This window comes from Arachis duranensis, chromosome 2 (assembly GCF_000817695.3).
Source record: "Arachis duranensis cultivar V14167 chromosome 2, aradu.V14167.gnm2.J7QH, whole genome shotgun sequence".
In the NCBI taxonomy this organism is placed as follows: domain Eukaryota; kingdom Viridiplantae; phylum Streptophyta; class Magnoliopsida; order Fabales; family Fabaceae; genus Arachis; species Arachis duranensis.
This window is the reverse complement of record NC_029773.3, coordinates 14,157,680-14,165,128: the sequence shown is the minus strand read 5'-3', so window position 1 is coordinate 14,165,128 and position 7,449 is coordinate 14,157,680. Positions and strand designations below refer to the sequence as shown.

The window sequence follows — 7,449 nt, the reverse complement described above, 5'->3', positions numbered from 1 at the left end:
TGCTTCAATTGGCGTTGGGACCACTTGGTTCTCTTAGGCTGGCGCCTAACTTCACAAATGTGAAGTTAAACTTGGATGAGGTTGCATGCAAAAAGGGGCTTTAACTTGCATCTGGCGCCTAACTTGGGAAATTCCAAGTTAGGCACCACCTTGGTAGCGAGCATATGGAGCTTTAGTTCTTCTTCCGGCGCCTAACTTGGGAAAAGCCAAGTTAGGCGCCAGTATGGCCACGTATGCTGGAGAAGAAGTGTATACTATTACACATCGTTGGAAAGCTATGAAAGTTGGCTTTTCAATGCCACTGAAATTACATCAATTGGACCTCTGTAGCTCAAGTTATGTCCGTCAAAATCCATCCGAATGCCACCTGAAATAAACAGAATTGTACACAACTCAAAGTAGCATTCAAAGTGACTAAAAAGTATATAAATCTTGATTAAACTTACAAATTTGAATGCAAATTCACTAGGAAAAGATAAGAGAGATGCTCACGCATCAAAACACCAAACTTGAATTGTTGCTTGTCCTCAAGGAACCAAAACTATTGCAACTTAGGATGTGAATTTGCATGAGAAGTGAGTACTCAATTAAGCTCCTGTCGCTTCTTAAAGTGGAGTTTATATACTACGATTTTGAATAGGTTGGGCATCTCACTACTCTTTGAATAAGAGGAATGTCACTGTCATTTGGAATTATAATCTGGATAATATTATGAATTCTCTGGCCTTTTTACCTTGGGTTAATCCTTGAACACAGCAAAATTTCTTTTATTCTCTTTTCTTTGGTGCTTTCTACCTTGAGCCTAGCTGTGACTTTAAATGCTTTGTCTCAAGCTTTACTTGACACAAAAATACCACAAGCACTTAACTAGGAAACTCTTTTAGTTCTGATTTTTCTTTCAGTTACTCCCAGACAGTGGCGCACAAAGCCTTTGGCATACTCTGTTAAATGCACTTGATCTCAACTCTAAGTGCTCTGTCTCAAGGATTGCTTGACACATTGAAAAAGCAAAACCGTCAGTTAGGAATTTCACACAAATAATCTCGTTGCAAGTATAGTTCCAAACCGACAAGTAATGCTCAATCAAAATTTAATTTTGTTTGTCACAAGTGCAAACCAATAAAAATACCGAGAGTATTAGATCTTGGGTCGTCTTTCAAAGGAATTGCAGTGACGTGTGCACATTATTGGTTATGGTATCCAAGGGGTGGTTTGCAAATAAGGGGACAAGAAATTAAATGGCAAGAAAATAAAGCAAACAACTAAATAAAGCAAGTAATAAAGAGAGATATCCATGACAAGGATTGAGAATATAGGCTTTCTATCCTAGTCATCAATCATAATACAATAATTAACAAGAGCTAATCCTATTTAGTCATCTCCAATATTGGAAGAAGGTATAATGTTATCTTCACATGAGAGAAAGTCAAATAACACTAGTTAATCTCAATCCAAAAGTCCTAATCAACTCACTAATTAAATTAGCAAGAGATTAGAGTCAATGGAAATAATATTAACTAACAACTCTAGATCACCAATCTAAATTGGATATTGATGACTCAAGAGCACCTAATTTCTCTTTCCAAGCCAATAATGCTCAAAAAATATTCTAAGATCCAACCAAGCATTTTGTCAAACACTTGGAAGGTATAAAAGGAAAGCATGGTAAAATCGCAAGAATAATAAAATCTACCACTACCCAATGCAAGAAATTAACACTAACAACTCAAGAAAGCAATAAAAGACATGGAAACATAAATTGCATTAAAGAAAATCCAAATCCAACAATAGTTCATCAACATAAAAGAGGCATAAAAAAGGAAATTAACACTATAAACTAAGAGAATGAAGATGTAGGAACAAGAAATTGTAAAGAAATCAAGATGAAAACAAGAATTAAACCTAAATCTAAAGGAGATCTAACCTAATTCTACCCTAATTCTAGAGAGAAGAGGGAGCTTCTCTCTCTAGAAAACTACAACATGATGCTAACCTAATCTAATTGCTCCCTCCTTTGTCCAATCTTGAATTCTGCATGAAATAGTCTGAAATGAGTTGGACTTGGGCCTGGAAAGCTCAGAAATTGCCCCCAGCATATTCACCTTAATGAGGTCATGTGATCAGCGTCACGCGTGCGTGTCGCTGGAAGATTTCCTCCTCACACGTACGTGTGGGTGACGCATGCGCATGGCCATGAATAACCTTCTCACGCGTACGCGTGGATGACGCGTGTAGTGGCCTTGAATTCTCCAAATGCTCATTTCTTCACGAATTCTCCACTTTGCATGTTTTTCTTTTCACTTCTTCCATCCAATACTTGCCTTATGAACCTGAAATCACTCAACAAACATATCAAGGCATCGAATGGAATTAAAGTGAATTAAATTTAGCTAATTAAAGGCCTAAAAAGCATGTTTTCACTCTTAAGCACAAATTTAGGGAGAATTACAAAATCATGCTATTTCATTGAATAAATGTGAGATAAGTTGATAAAATTCCCTAAATTAAGCACAAGATAGACCACAAAATTGGAGTTTATCACACATTTGCACCACAAGCATATGACTAGTAAAACAACTCTTTGGGCTTTTAATCATATTTGACCTTCCTAGTCATTGATGCTCAAAGCCTTGGAACTTGCTTTTCTTTATTTTCTTTTTGCTGTTTCTTTTGCTTCAAGGATTAAGCTTTTGTTTACTTTAGAGAATTCATAATAGTTCTCTAAATTCTTGTTTCTCATGCATCAACATCCTTTGATTCAAATTCAAATATGCAATGTTCATATCATGCATTCAGAATCATAGATAATACCACCACATTTAAGTAAATAAGAGTACTCTTGAATATAAACTCAATTTCTCATGCAATACATCACTTATTTTTCTTTTTATATTTGAATTCAACCTCAGTGAGCGGTACATGAGACAACTTTTTAGAACTAAAAGCAAATAACAGAATTAAAAATAACAAAATTAAACTATAACCTAGGAATTGAAATAACCAAAGATCATGCAGAAACTAAGACAAAATAACAGAAAATAGGAACATAACATAATAATAGCATAATGAAATAGGAAGTGAAAAAGGGATTAAACCACATCAGTCTCCATGGTGGGGATCTCTCTCCTCTGGCTGTGGTCCATATGGTCCTCTCAGACGGCCAAAGTCTTGTCTCAACTGGGAAAGCTCCTGACACTGAGTGTCCTGGGCTGCCCTTATCTGATCAAGGGTGGAGGTGTGATGAGCGGATAATTTATATGCTTTTTGGCATTATTTTTAGGTAGTTTTTAGTATGTTTTAGTTAATTTTTAGTATATTTTTATTAGTTTTTATGAAAAAATCACATTTCTAAACTTTAATATGAGTTTGTGTATTTTTTTTTGTGATTTCAGGTATTTTCTGGCTGAAATTGAGCGATCTGAGCAAAAATCTGATTCAGAGGCTGAGAAAGGGCTGCAGATGCTGTTGGATTCTGACCCTCCTGCACTCGAAGTGGATTTTCTAGAGCTACAGAAGCCCAATTGGTGCGCTCTCAATTACGTTAGAAATTAGACATCTTGGGCTTTCTAGCAATGTATAATAGTTCACACTTTGCCTGAGATTTGATGGCCCAAACTGGCATCCAAACGCCCACCAAAGACCCTTTTCTGGCATAAAATGCCAGAAGTGGCACCAGAATTGGAGTTAAACGCCCAAACTGGCATCCAAGCTGGCATTTAACTCCAAGAATGGCCTATGCACATGAAAGCTTCAAAGCTCAGCCCAAGCACACACCAAGTGGGCCCCAGAAGTGGATTTCTGCACTATCTGCACTTAGTTACTCATTTTCTGTAAACCCTAGTAACTAGTTTAGTATAAATAGCACATTTTACTATTGTATTGGGAGCTTTTTTATCACTTTAGATCATTTTGCACATCTGGGGAGGCTGGCCATTCGGCCATGCCTAGACCTTCTTCTCTTATGTATTTTCTACGGTGGAGTTTCTACACCTCATAGATTAAGGTGAGGAGCTCTGTTGTTCTTCATGAATTAATGCAAGTACTATTGTTTCTCTTTCAATTCACGCCTACTTCCTCTCCAAGATATACTCTCATATTTAATTCAGTTAAGTCAGAATGAAGTGGGTGACCCGTGACAATCACCCACTATCTTCAATACTCGCTTAGCCAAGATCCGCGTGCCTAACAACCACAAGCGGTCTACATGATGTTCAACGTAGTCATTGGACGACAGCTGGAGTATACTCTCTTGGGTCTCTGATCCTCGGACCGAGTCTGCGTGGTTAGAACCTTCGTGGTATAGGCTAGAAATAATTGGCAGCATTCTTGAGATCCGGAAAGTCTAAACCTTGTCTGTGGTATTTCGAGTATGATCTAGGACGGGATGACTGTGACGAGCTTCAAACTCACAACTGTTGGGTGCAGTGATAGTGTGCAAAAGGATAGAGAGATCCTATTCTAACACAAGTGGGAACCGACAGATGATTAGCCATGCAGTAGCTGTGCCTGGTATTTTTCATCCGAGACGAGAAATCCGACAGTTGATTAGCTGTACAGAAACCGTAGCCGGACCATTTTCACTGAGAGGATCATACAGCTTGCCATGAAAGGGAGGACGCATGATTGGATGAAGACAATAGGAAAGCAAAGGTTCAGAAGCAACAAAGCATCTCCAAACTCTTATCTGAAATTCCCACCAATGAATTACATAAGTATCTCTATGTTATTTTCCGTTTTATTTACCTTTTAATTATTAGTACCTCATAACCATTTGAATTCGCCTGACTGAGATTTACAAAATGACCATAACTTACTTCAAGCCGACAATCTCTGTGGGATCGACCCTTACTCGCGTAAGGTTTTATTACTTGGACGACCTAGTACACTTGCTGGTTAGTTGTGCGGAATTGTGAAAAGTGTGATCACAGTTTCGTGCACCAAGTTTTTGGCACCGTTGCCGGGGATTATTCGAGTTTGGACAACTGACGGTTCATCTTGTTGCTTAGATTAGGTAACCTTCTTTCTTGTTTCAACCTTTATTTTCTTTTCAAAAAGTTTTCGAAAAAAATTTAATAAAATCATAAAAAATTTTTTGTGTTTCTTGTTTGAGTCTAGTGTCAAATTTTAAGTTTGGTGTCAATTGCATGTTTTTAATTTTCTTAAGTTTTCGAAAATATATGCATTGTGTTCTTCTATGATCTTCAAGTTGTTCTTGATGATTTTCTTTGTTCAATCTCATGATTTTCTTGTTTTGTGTTTTATGTTGTTTTTCATATGCATTTTCGACTTCATAGTGTCTAAACATTCAAAATTCCTAAGTTTGGTGTCTTGCATGTCTTTCTTTTCTAAAAAATTTTCAAAAAATGTGTTCTTGATGTTCATCTTGACATTCAAAGTGTTCTTGCATGCATTATTGGTTTGATTTTAAATTCTTATGTTTTAAGTCATTTTGTGTTTTTCTCTTTCCTCGTTAAAAAATTCAAAAAAGTAAAAAATATATCTTTTCAAGTAAATAATACAGAGAAATGAAGATTCAGAATATAAAGCAGAAGAATCACAGAGAAAAAGAGCTCACTAGCAATAAAACGCCAGTAAAGAGGCACTTTGGGCGTTAAACGCCAGTAAAGATATCATTCTGGGCATTAAACGCGGAATGGGCAGCATTCTGGGCGTTTAACGCCAAAAATGGAAGCATTTTGGGCGTTTAGAAAAACGTCCAGTAAAGAAGAATTTCTGGCGTTTAACGCCAGCCAAGGTATCTTGCTGGGCATTAAACGCCCAAAGAGGCAGCCAAATGGGCGTTAAACGCCAAAATGGATAGCATTCCGGGCGTTTAACGCCAGGATGACACAAGGGAGGTAATTTCTTTTCCAATTCAAGTTTTTTTTTTCAAATTTTCATGTTTTAAATCTTAATTTTAAAATCTTATCTCTTTCATATCACATTTTCAAAAATTCTTGCTAACAATTAATGTTTTGATTAAAAAAATTGCAAGTTTTTTACTTTCTTGTTAAGAAAGGATCAATCTTTAAATTCTAGAATCATATCTTTCAGTTTCTTGTTTGTCAAGTCATCAATTTTAAAAATCAAATCTTTTCAATTTTTTTCAATCATATCTTTTCAAATCATATCTTTTTCAATCAAATCTTTTTCAATCATATCTTTTTTTTTATTTTGATTTCAAAATCTTTTTCTAACTTCTTATCTTTTCAAAATTATTTTCAAATCTTTTTCAACTAATTACTATTTCCTATCTTTTTCAAAACCACCTAACCACTTTTCCACTTCCAATTTTCGAAAATCACTAACCACTTTTTCAAAAATCTTTTTAATTAACTAATTATTTTAGTTTTAATTTTTGAATACTCTCTCTCTCATCTCTTTCTATTTATTTGCTAACATTTCTCTTCTACTTATAATTCGAACCCTCTCTCTCCCTCTGTGTTCGAATTCTTCTTATTCTCTCTCTACCTCATTCCTCTATTCTTCTTTTCTTCTGACACATCAAGGAATCTCTATACTGTGACATAGAGGATTCCACTACTCCTTTTTGTTCTCTTCTTTTTCATATAAGCAAAAAAGGGATAAAAACATTCTTGTTGAAGCTGATCCTGAACCTGAAAGGACTCTGAAGAAGAAGCTAAGAGAAGCTAAAGCACAACACTCCGGAGAGGACCTTACAGAGAATTTTGAAGAAGAAGCAGACATGGCAGTCGAACCCAACAATAATGCCAGAGATTCAAGGAAGATGCTTGGTGACTATACTGCACCAACTTCCAACTTCTATGGAAGAAGCATCTCAATTCCTGCCATTGGAGCAAACAACTTTGAGCTTAAGCCTCAATTAGTTTCTCTAATGCAGTAGAATTGCAAGTTTCATGGACTTCCATCAGAAGATCCTCATCAGTTTTTAGTTGAATTCTTGCAGATATGTGATACTGTTAAGACCAATTGGGTTGATCCCAAGGTCTACAGACTTATGCTTTTCCCTTTTGCTGTAAGAGACAAGGCTAGGATATGGTTGGACTCACAACCTAGAGAAAGCCTGAACTCTTGGGACAAGTTGGTCAATACTTTCTTGACCAAATTCTTTCCACCTCAGAAGATGAGCAAGCTTAGAGTGGAAGTCCAAACCTTCAAACAGAAGGAAGGTGAATCCCTCTATGAAGCTTGGGAAAGATACAAGCAATTAACCAAAAGGTGCCCTTCTGACATGCTTCCAAAATGGAGCATCATATGTATATTCTATGATGGTCTGTCTGAGTTGTCCAAGATGTCATTGGACCATTCTGCTGGTGGATCTCTTCATCTGAAAACACCGGCAGAAGCCCAGGAACTCATTGAGATGGTTGCAAATAACCAGTTCATGTACACTTCTGAGAGAAATCCTATGAATAATAGGATGACTCAGAAGAAAGGAGTTCTTGAAGTTAATACTCTGAATGCCAT

General features: G+C 36.5%; 1 non-coding gene across 1 annotated transcript; it reads right to left on the bottom strand.

The window, feature by feature from the left end:
- Positions 1-7,111: 7,111 nt before the first annotated feature.
- LOC127745032 (small nucleolar RNA R71) lies at positions 7,112-7,219 on the bottom strand. The gene has a single exon (XR_008006221.1). It is a non-coding gene; the product is annotated as a small nucleolar RNA R71 (small nucleolar RNA).
- Positions 7,220-7,449: the final 230 nt, after the last annotated feature.